This window comes from Globicephala melas, chromosome 8 (assembly GCF_963455315.2).
Source record: "Globicephala melas chromosome 8, mGloMel1.2, whole genome shotgun sequence".
NCBI lineage: Eukaryota > Metazoa > Chordata > Mammalia > Artiodactyla > Delphinidae > Globicephala > Globicephala melas.
The window spans coordinates 3,941,109-3,959,933 of NC_083321.1; positions in this window are offsets into that span (position 1 = coordinate 3,941,109).

The following is an 18,825-nucleotide window of genomic DNA, read 5'->3' on the forward strand; positions in this document are numbered from 1 at the left end:
GGCCCTGGACACGGCCGATCTGGGGCTTCAGTCCCCGGGCCGTGCTCTCGGTGGGTTACTTGTGAGTCAGGAAATCTGGTGCCTGGGAATCTGCTGCTTGAGCCTGTACCTACCCAAACCTGCGTCCTCTCACTAAGGTCTCTGAACAGATTGTTTTGTCCCAGTGAGAAGGGGCCACGCGCATTCTGCAGGGTCTTCCTCAGCCACACGTTCCGGCCTTTCTGCTGGGTCTGACCCCCAGAAGGAAAGGGGGAGCCCTGCTCCACAGTCTGGGGGCTGGTCCCCTTCTGCCTGCAGTCATAACCACCATCCCAGCCCCCCAGGGCTGGGCTGCAGGCTCTGAGCCCCGTGGGAGCCCCTGCAGCATGGTGGGACCACTGGGTGGGGGATGGGTGCGTCGGGGCCGTGAGGCTGAGGGAAGCCCACGGACTCACCGCCCTTACTGACCAGTCGTGTCCAGGGTTCTACCGTGTGGACTGGGCTTCCATCTGTCTCTGAAGTGAATGGGACGTTAGGGCTGTCCTTCCTGGGTGGGCAGGAATCAAGTTTCACCCTTTGACCCTGAGATGGAGCATTTAGCTCCTGCCCGGAGCAAACCGGGCGTCCACAAATTCCGCCAGCATTCGGAGGCCGTTTCCATCACCTTTTTCACTGTGCATTTTCCTCTTGACAGAAAACAGTCTACGATTCCTTCTACACCCGGGGCTCCTTTAGGAACAGAAGCATTTACTCTTCATCCACTCGGTCACTCATTCCTTCGTTGAAGAAACGCACTCCAAGTGGCTTCTGGGAGAGACCCTGCGCAGGGACCTGAGGGAGGAACAGCTGCAGTTGTGACATGTCCCTCACCCTGGGTGGGGGACGCTGCAGGAGGGGACAGGTGGCCGTGTCAGCTGTCAGTGGTGGAGCAGGGACAAGTGCAGAGGAGGCATTTCACCCACGATGCCCGTGGTGGGCGGACTCGAGAAACCGGCCCTGGGAGAGGCGGGGAGAGCTGGAGAGAGGTGGCGCTGGGGTAGCCCTAGAAGTAGCTGCAAGAGACTCATCCGACCTAATCCAAGAGGAGGCTCGGTGCTCAGAGCACGCAGCCCCGCCCAGCAACTCTGCCGAGGGGTCACCGGTCATCCCGCTTTACAGCCGAGGACGCCCACGGGGGTGAATTGCAGGCGGTTGTTAGCCAAAGGGACCAGAGCTGGACTCGAGTCTGGGTCCCCCTCATCCCAGCTGGGACTTGGGTCTGGGTCCCCGGATCCCAGCCGGAACTCGGGCCAGGTCCCCCATCCCAGCCCACACTTGGGTCCAAGTCCCCAGATCCCAGCCCGCACTTGGGTCCAGGTCCCCGGATCCCAGCCTATCTCCTTTTGCCCTGTGCCTTCCTCAAAGCCTTAAGAACCGCCTGGCCGAGAAGAGCAGGTCTGCCGACCACGTGCCCCTGGGATCCAGGGCGTGGGAGCCCCGCCGTGCTGGGGTCGGGACCCTCCAAGCCAAGGAAGGTGCCGACCTCAAAGATGAAATCGGGGACTTGGGGACACGGGAGACCTTTCTTTAGGGGAGCAGGGAGGGGCAGGAGGGAAGCAGATTTGCATGCTGAGAATCAGGGCAGGAAGGGTTCATTTGGGGGGTTTCTGCACCAGAAGATCGAGGTTCCCCAGAACAACCACCCTGTGGTTGGGATGGAGCAAGGAGCTCCCCGACTTTCAGTAATTACTCCCTGGGTCCCCACTGGGTACAAGGCCAGGCTTCTCAAGCTTCAGAACCTAGGAGGCCTTTAGCAACCCCGTAATTTCTCCAGTTTCCTCTGTAAATCGCCTCAAACCTAAATACAACCTTCAGGATGGACAACGTTATGTGGTGTTTGGAGCAAAAGCTCCTTTGGACACTCTTGAGTATATTTTGTTGATTTGCAGCATTCAAAGGGAAAAGGTGTGACTTTCAGGCTACAGAGGTCCCTGGACCAGGAGAGCTGCCTGGGGTCCTCGGTCCCCTTGGTGCACCTCCCTGGCTCTGCGGGCTCAGCGGTGCAGCGTTTAGAAGATGGAATGAGGTGGGACCTGGGCTCGCGTCCCAGGCCGGTGATGCCATGTGATGCGTCACACACCCCGCCTCTCCCGAGCTGTCGGCTACATTTTGGAAGAACTACGCCAAGTGCGTCAGGCCTGATTGGTAGATTCCCTGTATTCCCATATATGTATAACGATAGAATTGTATACGTGTACGTTATATTTACATAATTAGCATCATAGTCACCAGCATGGATTGCTGTTATTTGTAGAAAGCTTCCACATACTTGGCTGGTAAAAAATGTTTGCCTAAAACGTTTCATGATGCATTTTTAAGTGAATGAATGCAAGCTGGACGGTTGGGACCAGAGGATGAGCTGGGGCCCCAACCAGGCAATTCAGGAAATGCTCCAGACAGAGGGACGATGGGTGGGAGACGTGGAGGTAGGAAGCAGTTAGTCATTCGTTCATTCGTTCATTCATCCACTGGCCCACTGAGCACAGCCAGTGCTGTGAAGGCAACGCATGGGCATCGGACCACAGCGTCAGTGGGGGCAGGGAGAAGCTCCCCCGGGGAGCCCAGACCAGGAGGCAGGAGGAGTCATGCATGCTATGAGCTGGGAAGACGTTCCAGCCAGAGGCAGGTGCTGGCTTAGCGTTCAAGGGAAAGTGGGGTTGGGGGCAGTGTGGCTGGAGTGTGGGGTCCGGGGCCACATCATGCCAGGCTGGGTGAAAGTTCTGGATTTCAAGTACAACTGACCTTTGCAGGTGTCTCGGTCAGCAGGCTGCCGTAACAGAACACCACCGACTGAGCAGCTTAAATTGACAATAGAAATTTATTTATCACTGTCCTGGAGGCTGGAAGTCCAAGATCAAGGTCCTGGCCCATTTGGCTCCTGGTGAGTGCCCACTTCCTGGTTTGCAGACGGCCGCCCTCTCCCTGTGTCTCACCTGGGAAATGAGAGAGAGGGAGAGGGAGAGAGAACACTGATCTCTTTCTCTTCTCATAAGGGCACTAATCCCATCCTGGTGCCCCATCCTCACGACCTCATCTAAGCCTAACCATCTACCAACGGCCCCATCTCCTAATACCGTCACATGAGGGGGGTATGAATCTGGGGGACACATACATTCCATCCATAGCAGAAGGGTTTGAAACAGGATCTGACTTAGCTCAACTCAGCTCCACAGGCTGTGCAGGCAGCTGCGGGCCTGTGGCTGGAGCAGGGATTCTGGAGGAGGACCTGGGTGCCCAGGGATGGAGTGGATGTGGTTTGAGGGAGGAAGGGGTGGGTGCCTGGGTGATGGGGGCCCCGAGTTGGACTGAGAGGGGACTCTGGGCAGGACTGGGAGGCAGAAGGTTTGGGGTGGCTGGAAGCCTGGAGCCCAGGACGCTGGGAGTGTCAGACCTTTTTTGGGTTTCAAGGGGCTGTGAGATGCTGTGATCAGATCCACCACATTCTGGATCATTTCTTGCATCTGCTGTGGAGGGTGAAACAGAGAAGTGATTCTCACACTCTTTGTAAACACATTTCTTTCTTCGCAGAGTCATTTTTTTAATTTTAATTTTTCAAGTGCTTCACTTCACTCTCATGTAACTCTTAGAAGACGAGGTCTCACGGACCTTTTGGCAAACCTCTCTTACATGGATTTTAGAGGAAAAAAGATTATTTCCTATTTGAGAGTTTGCTGTGGGTGGAGTTTTATTTTTTTATTGTGGTAAAATACACGTAAAAATTTTATTTTAACCCTTTTTAAGCGGACAGCTCAGTGGCATGAAGGACCTTCACACTGTTATAGCTTCGTCTCTGATTTTGTGGATCATGGTCATCCTGGCAGGTGTGAAGTGGTACCCCAGCATGGTTTTGATTTGTGTCTTCCTGAGGATTAGTGATGCTGAGAACCTTTTCGTGTACCTGTTGGTCATCTGTATGTCTTTGGAGAAATGTCTATTCAGGTCCTTTTGCCCCAGCTGCACCATCTTACTTCTATTTGGAATCTAAAGCAAGTTGAATATGTAGAAGCAGAGAGTAGGATGGTGGCTGCCAGGGGCCGGGGGCGGGGGGCGGAGTGTGGGGAGATGGTGGTCAGAGGGAACAAAGCCGTAGTTAACGTGGGATGACTAAGTCCAGAGATCTGCTGTGCAGCGTGATGACCAGAGTTCACACTACTGCACTGAACATGGGAAATTTCCTCGGAGAGTAGATTTCAGGTGTGCTCACCATAGAAAAGAAAGGGAACCATGTGGGGAGATGATGTTAATTACTTGACTGTCGTAATCATTTCCCTGTGTATATGTCAAATCATTATGTATACCTTAAACATACACAATTTTTATTTAAAAAACTTCCACTAACCTCCAGTTCCTCCCTCCCCCAGCCCCTGGTGCCCACTCTCCTACTGTCTGTCTCTATGAATCTGACTCCTCTTCCAGGGACCTCCTGGAAGTGGAATCACACACTCTTCGTCCTTTGTGACTGGTTTCTTTCAATCAGCGGTATGTCCTCAAGGTTCATCCACTCTGGTTGGGGCCAGAGTCATCTTCCAAAGGAAACCTACGAGGTGTCCCAATATAATAATTATGAAGGGAATTGGGGGCCTGGAGCCCCTCCCACTTATAGCCCACCACCCCTGCCCCCGGTAGTCCCTGGGGCATGCTCACAGAACCCCAGGGCTCCAGGAAGCTGCAGGTGACATCCCTGGATCAATGACCTGCTGAGAGGAACCCCAAGGCCCAGAGAACAGAGCCTCAGCCACCAAGCTCTCCCCATGGGTGACCGAGAGACTCTGATAAGCTTCCACGAGGCCCGGCTGGTGGCTGATAACGGCCTGTCCCTGGATTCAGGGCACTGACAACCTGCTTTTGGATCGGGAGCCAGAGAACAGTCTGAGGGTGGGATGACGACATTCCGGGGGCGGGGGGATGTGCAGGAAGGGCCTCTGCACCTTGTTCTTGTCCCGGATGTTGGTCTGGGTGTGTGTGTGTCTGTGTGTGTGTGCGCGTGCACGTGTGCACTCTCCAGGCGTCCTCACTCCCACACGCCGTGTGCCCCTTAACCTGTTCCTCCTCTGCCCCTCCCGTCTCCATCCCACCCATCCCAAGCTCCTGGAGGGCAGGGGCCCCTGCCGCTCCCTCCCGGCTGCCCCACAGCCTGGAGCACAGAGCTGGGCTCAGGGAAGCCAGGCGTTCATTCATTGGTTCAACTCATTCATTCAACACCGTTGCGTGTGTGCCTTGGGTGTGTGTTCTAGGCACGGGATGTGGCAGGGAACAAGGCCTGGGCTGAACCTTCTCTTTGGACATTGCTCTTGGATACAGGGGCTGGGAGTCCCTCCTCTGCCCCCAGCGAGGTGATGCAGGACAAGGACCCCAGGGCAAGTGGAAGGAGGAGGCTGGCTGGGGAACTGCAGGTACAGAGGTCCTGGGGCAGCATTATGACCGGCATTGCTGAGCCACAGGAGGGGACCCTGGCTGGAGTGGAGCAAGGTGGAGAGGTTCCTTGAGGACCTGGTGGGCCCTAGCAGAGCCCTGTGGAGCTGTTCTCATCAAGGGTGATTAGACTCCTGAAGCAGGTCCCCAGGGCCCCACTTCCCCATGCCAGGTACTAACCCTTTCATTGCTGGATCAGGGGGAGAGTCTGGGGGCTCCTTGGAGAGCAGCTGTTGACAACCCCTGGGACGTAGGGATGTATTCCAACCTGCACGACCAGCCCTGGGCCTCAGTGCTGAGGAGGGGTGACCGAGGACGCCTCTGCCTTGTGCTTTTGGGGACCGAGAGGGTCTTGGGAGGTGGCCTTGTCCTCAATCACATTCCACGGGGGTGAGAATTCTCCATCTGGGATGGCTTTTGCTGTCATTTCCTGAGTGAGCCCTCTGTCCCCGTGTGGGCTGCTAGTTCTTTGCAGCTCCCAGGACAGTGGGGACTGTCTCTGGACCCTGACAGGCCCGTGTTTGACCTCGGTTCTGTGGCTCGATGGCCCGTGACCTCGCTCCAGTCACTCTCTCCCCACCCACCCCATTGCCTGATCTGCCCACCGGGTGATGCCTCCTTGTTCCCCAAGCCATCTTGAAGACCGAGAGCAAGTGAAGCATGGGGCCCGTACCTAGAAGGTGCTCAGGAAATGGGGTACCGCTGCCCGCTCCCCAGCGCCTTAGCAAGAAGATGGGCCGCCATGGTTGGAAACCCACATCTCCTCCAGCCCCTGGGAGGGGAAGAGGGACGGCGTTCCTGGAACAAACCCGTGCTTTATTTATCTATTTATCTATCCACCCAGCCACACATCTATTTATTTTGAACTCTAACGTCTTCTCATCAGGGAGGCACAAAGAAGGAAAAAAAGTGAAATTGATACGGGGCCCCTTTCAAGTGGGGAACCAGCCGCCTGCGGCCTCGGGAGAGAGGCTGCTTTCTGATCTCCTTCCAGAGTGTGGGTGCCCTGGGGCGTCTGCGGAGCATCTTCTGAGATGCTCTCCATACCAGGCCGGCCACCTCCGTCCTTTGCCACATCAGGGGAAGGCTGCACACTGCTTCAAAGTCACAACAGCGCTCTGCAATTGGAAACACGCATGTTTTGCAAAGTCTCAATTTAGCAGTCTGTTCAACTGGTCAGTCTGGGCAGGCCAGCTGGCTGAATTCCTGGGCAGAAGTGCCCTGGAGTGCAGAATGCCCAGGTTCGAATCCTGGGTTTGGCACTAAGAAGCTGAGTGACCTCGGACAAGTCTGTGCCCCGCTCTAGGCCCTGGTTTCTTGTGCAGCTGACGGTTTATGGAAAACCACCCAGGAGCCACTGATCGATCGATGGGTTCAGCCCATATGGCAGACCCAGAAGAAATCAAATCTTGAGACACTGGGTAGAGAGACTCGTTACATTCTACCAGGCCCAGGTCTTAAAATGACAGCAGATCCATCTTGGGATTCTCCATCAGTTTAGGCTCTTTTGTTGCAGGAAGCAGGAAGCCCACCTCAAAGTGGCTCACCCAGCTGAGAAGTCTGGTGGCAGGTGAGCTCTGGGGCAGGTGGGCTTTGGGTACAGTTTGATCAGGTCTGGGGTTCCACGCTTCAGCAGTTCTCTTGCTCTGCCTGCCTCTGTGTGTGGGGGTGGTTGTCAGCCTGGATTGCCTCATAGCGACAAAGTGGCTGCAGGAGTTCCAAGCTTTGCACCTACATCCTTGGTTGGTCAGAGCAAGAGAGAGGTCTTAGTGAACTGAAATCCGGAGCCTTGCTCTGGTTGGACTGACCTGTGCCAGCCACTATTGGGTCAGAGAAATGCCGTGCACCGATTGGGTGTGATTTCTCATCCCTTAAGAAATCACCCTGATAAGGGAGTTGAGGTTATTATGACTGGCTTAGACCAAGCGGAGCACAGTCTTGGAGCTCAGAGTGGGGTCAACCTCATGTGAACCACACGGCTGCCGCACGTGGGCGGTCGGGAAAAGCACCCTCCGTCCATTGCCCTGTTCCACCGAGACCCAGACCTGCTTTGGGGGCTGTCCCGTCGTTAGTCTTTGCTCGAGGGTTGAGTCCATGAGCACACAGCCAGCGTCCACCATCCAGGCTCTATGCCGAGGCTGTCCATTTGGCTTCCACTCTGGGATGACCTGGAACCTGGACTCTTGAATGTGGCCCCCGAGTGGCAGTGCCTGGCCCTGACTATGGCTCTGAGGAGACTGGAGGAGGGGCTCTCACATTTATCAGTCTCCTGCTGTGTGCTAACCTCCTTGGCCTGTGTTGCCTCAACTGTCCCCACAACACCCAGCAAGGTGGCTGCAAACCCTTTTTTTTTTTTTTTTTGGTTGCAGTACGCGGGGGCCTCTTACCGTTGTGGCCTCTCCCATTGCAGAGCACAGGCTCCGGACGCGCAGGTCCAGCGGCTCCACGGCATGTGGGATCTTCCCGGACCGGGGCACGAACCCGCGTCCCCTGCATCGGCAGGCGGACTCTCAACCACTGCGCCACCAGGGAAACCCTGCCAACCCTTTTTGCAGGTCAGGAAACTGAGGCACGGCAAAGCCAGGCAACTTGTTCTCCGTCCTCAGACAGTGGGTTGCAGAGAGGTTCTTCCAGAAGCCTGGTGGCCATCAGCAGACCAGGTTATGCTAATAATGGAGCCTTTGTAGACCATGGGCAACCTGGTGAGGGGGAATCAGAGGAGGTTTCAGAAATGGAAGACCTGGATTTGCGGCCCCAGTCACTGGTGTCTTACCTGACCTTCTAAGTGTCACTGGAAATGGGAATAAGGATCACTGGTGAGTCCTCTGGTGAGAATAAGGGATTCAGTAGTGTAGCTCAGACCTTCCCTGAAAGGACCAGGCAGAGGAGGGTAACTCCCTCTCCCCTGCCACCATGCACCTGACATGACCCTCCACAGGGGGGTTTCCTTGTGTCTCCGGGGTTCTCGCATATTCCTCTGGGAAGATCCGATCAAGATGGCAGACCGAGTGCTCCAGCTTTCCTCCTTCTCACAAAACTCCAGTGAAAGGGCGAAGGAAATCGCATGAATGTGTAATAAGAAAGATCGCCATTAGTGAACTGGAAACATTAGGATTCCTGGGTAGAAAGATGGGAAGGAGACAGGAATAGCTACAGGCAACCAGCAAGATCCCTAAAGCATTTGGAGAAGACAGCCATGAGGACGGGGGCGGTGTGGAGAGAGGGTGAGAGACCCTAGACCAGAACAAGGGGCCTGGGAGGCGGGAGATGGTGTGCCCCTTTCCCCGGCATCCTCGTTGCCCTCAGGTGGGAGCAGCAAGGATGTTTGCTCCATCAATTCAGTGAGGGTGAGTGCCAGGTCCGGCGAGGCAGGTCCAGGAGGGAGGGGAACTCGTCCAGCTCCCTGCCCCCAACCCCATCGTGGGAGGCAGGCTTCGCGACCAAAGTGGGCAAAGGGACAGGCAATCCCAGCCACAGTGCTGCCCTGGCAACCAGGGATCACTAGGCCTTTGTGTAACGAGAACACCAGACCCGCAAACAGAAAAAGCAGCACCTGTGGAAATAAAGTTAACGGGGCAAACAGAAGAAGAGTTTAAACACGCATACGTAAGTATTCCCGTCTTCAGGCAAGGCAGGAGGACATCCAATAAAGGAGCAGTTAGGGAGCCTGGGAGTTAGACATTTGATTGTTGAAAACAAAAACAAAATGCACTGCATAGCCTGGTGGACTTCGCCAAAGAACGTGTTCATGGCCTGCAAGTACAAACTGAAGAATTCTCCCAGGAGCCGGAATGAAAGCACCGCGAGACTGAAACAGAAAAGAGGACGAGGCACCGCAGAAGGTGGATCCAGGTGTTCTGAACTCCCGACAAAGACCAGGTGAAGGTGGGAGAAACCATAGAAGATGTGAATCTCCAGCCAGACAGGGTCTGCCCGGAGTCAGGCAGGATGACTGAAAAGGGGGAGCATCGAAAAGGAAACCGAGAGATGATGCACCTCAAAGACTGATTTGGAGGAAACTTGGAACAGCAGGGATGGAGGGGAACTCCTAATAGCTTCCAGGGGTAAAAACAGATCACCAGCGAGGAGATGAGGATCTGACTGGCTTCGCTGTCACCCACACCAGGCACAAGGAGACGGGGAGATCGTCGCAGGATTGAGGTCTCGGAGGGAAATCGAAGGCCATCTGTTTGAAACGCTGTCTGTGCTGAGGGAGGATGAGGCTGCACTGGGGGCCCAAGGTCACCTAGCCACGTAGTGCCCTGGCTGCAGAGTGGTCGGGGGGCGTCATTAGGGGAACACAGAGTTTCTCCCTTCTTTCAACGAGTGTTTGTTGACGGTCTTCTCTGTGCAGGCGCTGTGTTGGGTGGCCCAGGGTGCAGTGGTGAAACGGACCAGATGCAGTCTCTGTTGTGGCAGATTTCTCATCCTCGTGGGAGAGAGACAAAAATAAATGTCAGATGGTAACGATGGTAGGTAGCCAAGGAGATGTACTTGGAGCTCCTGGGAGTTGACCATGCAGGGAGGTCAGCATCCCAGGGTTCCCAGAGAAATGGACGGTTTAGCTGAGCTTTGGAGGATGAACAGGAATGGACGAGATGTGCAAAGGCCCTGTGGCAGGAGGGAGCCAGGAGCGAGGGCCCGTGGGGAGCGGCTGACAGGGCCTGTGGGCAGGGCTGGAGGAGGCACGGGGGCCCCTGGAGGCTGTGGCAGGATCAGACTCTCAGGCATGGGAGCGAGGGGGGGTGAGTCGGGCTGATCCGGTTTCTGGCGTGCGCACCTTCGTCTCCCTGAGACGTTCCCTGCTCTGGGCTTTCCTGCAAATCAGACAGTATGTAATCTTCTGCAGCTGGCTTCTTTCACTCAGCACCGTGTTTAATTATGACTATTTAAGCAGGTTGGTGATGCGGTCAGGGTGCCTTCCAGAAATGCTGCCTGGAGCAAGGCTGGAGTCCTGGTTTCCCGTTGACTCGGAGCCAAGCTGCTCACAGGTACCGGGGAAGCTCGCTCGCTGCCCTTGGGACCCGCACAACTGCTTGGAGGAAGTTTCCCGACACCTCTGTTCCTCCTTCCTCCTGGGGGGCCCGAGCCCAGTTCCTTCCTCTGTGTCCTGCAGCCCTTGTCTCAGCCCTCTGCAGTGACAGAAGGAGCGGGCTGGCCGACCCCAGCTGGAGGCCTTGGGGCCAGTGGCCACCCCAGGGCTGTGTGTTAAGGGAACCGTCCAGGGTGGGGACACCCAGAAACTCAGATGTGCCTCTCATGTCCCCAGAATTAAACAGCTGGTTTGTTTGACTTGATTTGAGCAGGTGCGTCTGTGGACCCAAGGTCAGGGTGACTCTGAGAGCTACAGTAACTGTGGTTTTCAGATAAACTGATCCCAGAGGGCCCAGAGGGCTGAGTAGTGGGAAGAGGCAGGAGGGCAGGACCAAGGTGTAACCAACCCTCTTGGGGTTTGTGTGTGTGTTTGTTTTTGTCTGCCTGAGATCCAAGTGCCCTTTCTGCTGGAACGTTCCTCAGTTTATGAGTCTTGGTGGGACTTTGATCCGGGAGCTACTGTCGCAAACAAGCAGGACCAGGTGCCTGGAGAAAAGGGTGGCAGACAGGGAGCTCGCCACGCCCTCCTGCCAGAGGCTTCCAGGCGCCCTGGAGCCTTCTGGAGGCTGATTCTCTGCACCTTCTAAGAGGCTGTGTCTGCGGCCTGGCGTCTGGATGGAAAGCCATCGGCAGGTGTCTCTTCCACGAAGCACTTCCAGGCCCAGGCTTCTCGGGGCGGGCGGTTTGCTTTGGGCCTGAAGGGACACACCAAGGTGTCGCAGAGAAACCAGGGGTGTTGGAGCTGGTGGGAAAGCCAGGGCCAAGCCTGGGGTTGGCAAGTGTCTCCTGGGCGCTGTGTGGAAGGGGACGGGGCCATGGCCAGAGGACACTCCAGGGAGCAAGGTTTCAGCTGGAGGCAGGAAAACCTTTCTCGCAGCTGAATGTCCCCAAATGGGCGGGCAGGCCATGCAGGTAGTGACCTTCCAACGCCAGGGCTATTCAAGCAGAGGTTCATCCTCTACCAGGAGGTCCCTTCTCTCTTCAGGCCTACTCGCTCCCCTCTGTGCAAGCAGGGTGTCACCTCGGCCCTCGCACAGCCTCAGCACGCTGTCCCTGAGGTCAGCCAGACCGCAGGCTGGCCCGCGTGGTGCCCTGGTCTCCCCAGCCTTGCCACGGCTTTGTGAACAGAGCCCTCGGCACGGGGGCCTCACCCACAAAGATGCGCACCCCCCGCAAGGAGCCGGAGGGGCCTGTGTCCTCACAGGAGAGGGCTCCGCTGTCTGGCCTAGAGGGCACACGCTCCCTTGTCCTTTCTGGAGGATGGAGTTGGGTGAGAGAGCGGGAAGTTCATAGAGAGGAAAACCTCCTGCTTTGCCTGTGTGGGTGGATCTCCTTCACCAGCACGTGGCTGTCCCGGGGCCAGGACTCTGGATACGTGACATCCACCCCTGGGGACCCCCCACCTCCACCCTCGCATCCTCAACCCACCTCCCATCCCCCATCTCCCTCAGCAACTCCCGCCCCCCAGAATCGCCTTTGAGGGAACACTCAGGCCTTCCCCGCAGCCTCCAGAAAGACGCTGAGAGGTCGGAATCACGACCCAGGAGGATGGAGCCCCGAGCCCAGGGACAGGGTCTGGATGGAGACAGGGTGAGGGCATCTCGAGTGAGCAGGGAGGGCTGCTGGGTGGTCCAGCCAGTGCTCGTTGGAAGGAGGGAGCGGGGTGGGGGAGGGAGGGAATGAAGACGGGAACCCAGCTCCCGGACATGCTGCCTAAACCAGACTTGCACACACCTTGGCGGGCAGGAAGCCCTCTGCCAGCTCCAGCAGGGCTGGTTGGAAGGTCTAGCTTGGCAGGGTCTGTGCAAAGACCCTCCTAGCTGTCTACCATTCACCCTGGCTGGGCAGGAAGGGAAGCAAGGTAAGCCACTCCTGCCCTGGGGCCCTGGGTACCCCATGAGTGCGGGATGCTGATGGGCAGACGCTGAGTGGGGAGGGGAGCAACGGGCTGCCACAGAGGGGAGGATGCAGAGGTTGGGGGCGAGGGCCTTGGGGAGTAGAAGGACCACTGGAGACAGGGGGAGAGCCTTGCTAGGCGGACCTGGCTGGTCTGCCCAGAGCGCATGGAGACCAGTGGAGAGATGCTTGGCGGGCGGTGGATGAGGCGTGGCTCTGAAATGCTCGGATCCCCGGGAAGGACTCTGGGCGCCAAGAGGCAGGTCCTGCTGTTCTGTGTCTGCAGCTCAGTTTCAGATGTCTGAGCACCACGTAGATCAAACAACTCAGCAATTGAAAGACGCGCCCGTCACGTGCTAGGTGGATCCATCCCAGAGGCAGACGTCCTGCGGCTCCAGAGAGACGTCCTCCGCCACGTCTGCACCCAGATGCCGGGAAAGGGCCCCACTAGGGACCCCGCCATCTGTGCTTCCCTGAGGCTCCCAAATCTGTCCCTGCGCTTCCGGGTGGTCTCAAGGGTCTCCCAGCCCTCCCCGCGCGGTGGGCGGTGCCGGCCTCTGGGACCCTTGGGGTACCCGGGAGGCTGCCGGAAGATTCAGTCAAAGCCCAAGCCGAGGCCACCAGAGAGCAGGCAGGTCGGGCGCTCATCGCGGCCCTGCAGAGGCGCTGCCGTCTCCGCTGGCTGAGCTCCTCATACCTGTAGGTGTCCAGAGATGCGGGGCCAGATGCGCTTCAAGCCCCGACGCGCAGAGAACACGCCGGCCTGTGGCTGGAGACACTGAAGTTCCCTCCCCCTCCCCCTCCGTGGTTCTTCTCAGACCCCCAAACCCCAACTCACGCAAGGAGACCCCAGGCTGAGAAGGCAAAGTCCCCGTGCCCCGTCCCTGCTGACTGTCACCATCCGTGGGGGCAGGGCAGACCCGTCCGCCAGGGCCTCCCTCCTGGTGGGCACCCAGACCTCCAACCTCTGGTCCATGGCCTCTGTCCCTCCGCTACAGAGTCAGGACAGCCGCGTGCCAAGGATCTGGCTTTGGCGTCCAACGGGGGTCCGAGCATCTTCCCTTTGCTGCTTGCCAATTGAATGGGCGAGTTAGGGGCTAATTCCAAGTATCACCTTCCTCTTGATGGGGACAAATGACACGTGGGAAATTTGGGAAATCGGGATAATAATTGTGGCACGCCCCCATGGGCTTCTGGCGGGGCCTTTGGAGCTTATATAAGGCACGATCGGGAAGCAAATGCTTCCTCTGCTTTGGTGACTTGGACGGTGTTCGGGCCCCCAGATGTGGCTGCCAGGGTCCCCCAACTGGACAGTGATGACAAGCCGTTTCCAGATGCCTCAATCTCTCGCGTTCACATTTCCGCTTGGAGCCCTGAGCCGTTAACGATAACCCTATGGCAACGGAGAGACGCCTCCACCGTCGATCTTGTTGGGCCGTTTGGCAAGAAGCAAACAGAAGGCTTCGCGGGTCATCCTCCAGCCACGTGCGGTATCAGTAAGGCTAACCTCAGGCGTGTGGCTCAGAATACGGAATAAGTACACTACTTTGCAGTCGTTTCAACTGTATGTCACCACAAAACATTTAGAAACATGGGCATCCACGTATTAGTTAAATATTCCCATCAAACTCCAAGTTGACGGATTTCTGATTTCTTTCCCAAGTGAAAGGCGATGGATGCCAAGCTCCCCACAGCATCCCTCATAGGGTGAGAAGGCTTTTGAGGGGAGGCCAGGAAGGCAAACCAGAATGCAGGGCCCTGGGTTCGAGCCCCAGCTCCGAGCTGGCTCACTATGGATCCGGGCACCTAACTATCAACTATCTGGACCTCGGAGAGGTCGACTGAGCCCAGGGCCCACGCAGGGGCCCGAGACTATGAATCGCTCATCTTCCGCCTTGGCCCCTCCATGCAGATGGGCTGCCGATTTTTGAGGTCCCAGGGCTGCTCCCCTTTCTCATGAGCAGAGCCCAGTCTCTGTTTGGCCCGAGACCTCCTTGGTTCCCGAGAACCAGCGTGGCCATTTCCCATTTCCAAGGCCGAGATGTGTCACCAAGTGGCTCACATCTGGTGGAAGACATCGGAGGCATCCCCAGAGGACGCGGGTCTGCCAGCAGGTAGAGATGTGTCTTCAGAGGAGAGATGCAGTCCTTCGGGAAGCCAGGCCAGGCCAGGTGGGCCATGGGGCTACGGGTCAGGCCCGTCTGGCCCATCCGACCAGTACAACATCACAGGCCATGCTGAAGAGAGCCTTCCAAGGGGTGGGGAATTCGGCTGCTCTATGACCCAGATTCACCTGAGCAGGGACCTGGGCTCTTTGAAGGATTTGCACGCCGTTCGTCCAGGCGGGACGCTGATCTCTGGGCTGTGCCCGTGACCATGAACTCATCATTCACATCTCACCCCTGGGCTTTGCCTCTCTCCATAAAATGTGGGCCCTGGCTTCTACCTCCCCCAAGACTTGTTGGCAATACAGGATCAAGGTGATAGCACGTTTCTAGATGGTCCTCCCCCTTTACAGGTGATGCTCACACCTAAGCAGCCTGGCAGGCCTGGGTCCCCAGCTCCTGCCTCACAGGGTGATATCATTATTTCTATTCTCCAGGTGAGGAAACTGAAAGAGGAGAGATCCATTCCCTAGCCCACGGTATTTGCCTCCTAGGGCTGCTGTAACAAATGACCACAATTTGGGGGGCTTAAGACAGAAATTTATTCTCTGCCAGTTCCGGAGTCCAGAAGTCCAAATCAAGGTATCAGTGGGGCTGTGTTCCCTCCTAAGGCTCACGGTAAAGATCCTTGGTTGTCTCTTCCAGCTTCGGGGAGCTCCAGGCATTCCTTGGCTTGTAGCCAGATCACTCTAGCCTCCGTGGTCACATAGCTTTCTCCCCTGTGCATCTCCTCTGTGTCTATGTCCAAAGTTGCCTCATCCTATCATTGGATTAGGGCCACCCTAATCCAGCATGACCTTCTCTTAACTTGATGTATCTTAATTTTGCAGTATTACATCTACAAAGACCTTCTTTCCAAATGAGATCACATTCACAGGTTCTGAGCATTAGGACTTGAACGTATCTTTTGTGGGGACACGCCCCCAAACCAAGATGGCCCATCTGGTCCTGGTAGAGCTGGGCTGCAAGCTATCCCTCCACCTCTGGTCCCACATCTGTCTGCTCTCTCTTCTTGCTGAAACTCTGCCCATCCAGGCAATGAACAATCCAAAAATGAAGTGAAGAAAAGAATTCCATTCACAGTAATATCAAAAAGAATAAAAGACTTAAGAATAAATTTAAGAAAACAAGTGCAAAAACTATAAATTTGTTGAAAGAAACTAAAGAAGACCTAAGTAAATGGAAAGACAACCTGTATTCGTGGAATACGTAAGTTGAACCCACGATAGGACTTTGGAATGTCTATCGATGGACATGTGACAGCAGGTCAGGGGCACATAGCAGTGTGGAGGCTGTCACTGCATATGGTCCAGAGCTCAGGTACAAACACCCATCCTAGTGTTTGGAAACTGACACCTTTCTTAACAAAAGAAGAAATTTTAAAGAAAAAGAAAAGATGTGATGCTGAACAAGGAGACAAATCAACAAGCAAAAAAACTGTAGAAAATACAATGACCTGGAAGACAAGAGCTTAGGTACAACTCAAACAATAAAATCCATCATTTGCACAGTGCTGTTGAGAATCTACACATATCTTAAGTGTATTCAAATGTTTTGTATTTTGTGATAAAGTCTTTTTAATTTTGTTATTCATTTCTCATGTTTCATTATGTCCTCTTTAATGTCCTTCTTTTATTTTTCGTTATTTAATCTTTTATGGCAAACTTGACTTATGGCCAATTAGTTATGTGGTGAAAATGTTTGCAGCAAAAATGCTTGCAGCAAAGATGTCTATGGCAAAGATGCTTATGGCGAAAGTACCTAGAATGTACTTCATATCCACTAGGATGGTTAAAATTTAAAAGACAGACAATAACAAGTGTGGGCGAGCATGAGGAGAAATTGGAATCTGGTTCGTTGCTGGTGGGAACGTAAAACAGCACAGTCAGTTCGGAAAAGAGTTTGGCAGTTCCTCAAAATGTTAAACACAGAGCGGCTGTATGACCCAGCAGTTCTAGGTATGTGTCCAAGGGAAATGAAAGCATAAGTCCATGCTAAAACATGTACGTGAGTGTTCACAGCAGCATAAAAAGCGTGAACAGCGCAAATACCCACCCGCTGATGAATAGAGAAGCAGACGGCGGTAGTCCACATAATGGCATACTTTTCAGCCCTAAGAAGGAGGAAGTACAGGTACATGCTACAACACAGATGAAACGTTACGCTCAGTGAAGGAAGCCAGTTGCAAAAGGCCACATATTATAGGATTCAGTCCAGAATGGGCAAATCCGTAGAGACAGAAAGTAGATTCGTGGTGACGAGGGTCTGGCGGGCGACAGGTGTGGAGTGACTGCTGATGAGTAGGAGGTTTCTTTTTGGGGGTGATGAAAATGTTCTAAAATTAGTTGATGGTGATAGTTGCACAACTTGGTGAATGCATTAAAGACCACTGAATTGTACACTTTGGGTGAATTGTGTGGTATGTGAATTATGTATCAATAAAGCTGTTATTTGGGAAAAAAAGCATGAGAAAATAAGGATAAATGTCTAATGCTTCTTCCTACCCCCAACGGCTTACCTTGTCAGTCTTGGGCGTGTGGTCTGCCCAGTAAAGCCCAGAAGTCCTGGCCCTTGGAGGCACGGTCCGCCTTCTTCCTCTCCCAGTGTGCCCTCCACAGGGAAGGACCACCAGACGTTCCAGAACGTTCCCTCCCCGTGCTTCCTCTGCGTTCACCTTCACGCCTCACCCACTCAGCTCCCTTTTGGCTTTTCTGGGTTCAGAACGGGTGGACCCTGATAGGAAAGATTTCCTGGGTACACTGCCCAGACCCCTAGGATATGGCTGGAGGGACAACAGGTGGTCAAGCCTAACCTGTTTCTGGGGAGCGGAAGGGTCAGGGTCCCTAGCAAGGCCCCACCCAGAGCATATGGCTAAAGGTGGGTGGGGCGGGAGATGCAGCAGCATCTTCTCCCACGCAGGGAGGCAGGGGGTGTGGCCATGTGGAGTGGCCCCTGCCTCACGCTTCTGACTTTTGCTGGATTCTTCGAGGGCTTTTCCAGATTCAGAAAAAGCCAACGTCTTTCCAGGAATGGAAAAAAGAGCAAGTGAAGCTTAAGAAGAAAGTGACACCCGAGAGGCTGGATTCCTGCCCTGTCGGTCCATTGTGGGAGGAGGTGGCCAGCGCAGGGGTCCATCCACCTCGGGAAATAACCTTTTCTGGAGAGACAGACCCAGGATCTTTGTGCAGCACCTCATAGCGGTGAAAATGTAAACATGGTGTTTAGACGCACACTGTTTCCAATTGTCCAGGGTATGACTCTGTGAAGCCAAAACATCCAGATAACTGAAAGCATTTTGAGCGTCACCTGTCTGACGTTTGGTGTGAAGGGGACACGGGGGGGGGGACAGTGAGGAGGCTGGGGTCCCCAGGGTGGGGTGTGGAATGTGGGTGGGTCTAGGGAAATGGAGCAGACCTTCCGGTACGTTCTGCTGGCTCAAGGCTTTGCCCAGGACAGACATGTAGGATTCTAGAAGCTCTTTTATTTAGATCAGTGGTTCTCAGCCTCCAGTGAGGTTAACCCCTAGGGGATATTTGGCAATGTCTGGAGACGTTCCTCTGTCCCAAGTGGGGCGGTGCGGTGCCGCTGGCCTCTTGAGGAGCTAAACACCCCACCGTGCACAGGACAGCCTCCTCGCCATCCTCCGCCCCCTGCAAGAACGGTCCAGCCCCAAATGACCCAACACTGTGGTGGAGCAACCCTGACCTTTGAAGGTGCAGCTCCTGGCAGAGGTTGCCTGGGAACAGCGACCCTCCGAACGAGCTGATGCTGGTTAAACATATTTTTCCTTTCTGGTTATAAAATAAATTGATACATGTCGGTTGGATAAAATTTGCAAAATGCAGAAGAATACAAAGAAGAAAGTAAAAATCACTTACAATCCTAGAACAGCCATGCCCAGCATTTCGAGGAGAAGATGTCTTCTCCTCCAAGCCAGGCCGGGCTGTCATGAGGCTGGTGAAAGGAACGCGCCATTCAAAACAGGGAGAAGGACAATGGCGGTTTCTGCTCATGGTTTATACTTTGTTTTAACTTCAAGTGGTGCAAATGTACATTCATTTTGTATTGCTCCTGCCTGGAGTTCTACATTCCGAATTCACAGTCCAAATACAGGATTTTTCTAGAATGTTATGAATGTTTACCACAGCTGTTTACTGGTACCTTACCCATCACTCAGTTGAAGCTTTTTTATTTTCTTTTTTTAGCAACTTCTAGGCATCGATGTTTCCTAAAGCTTAGT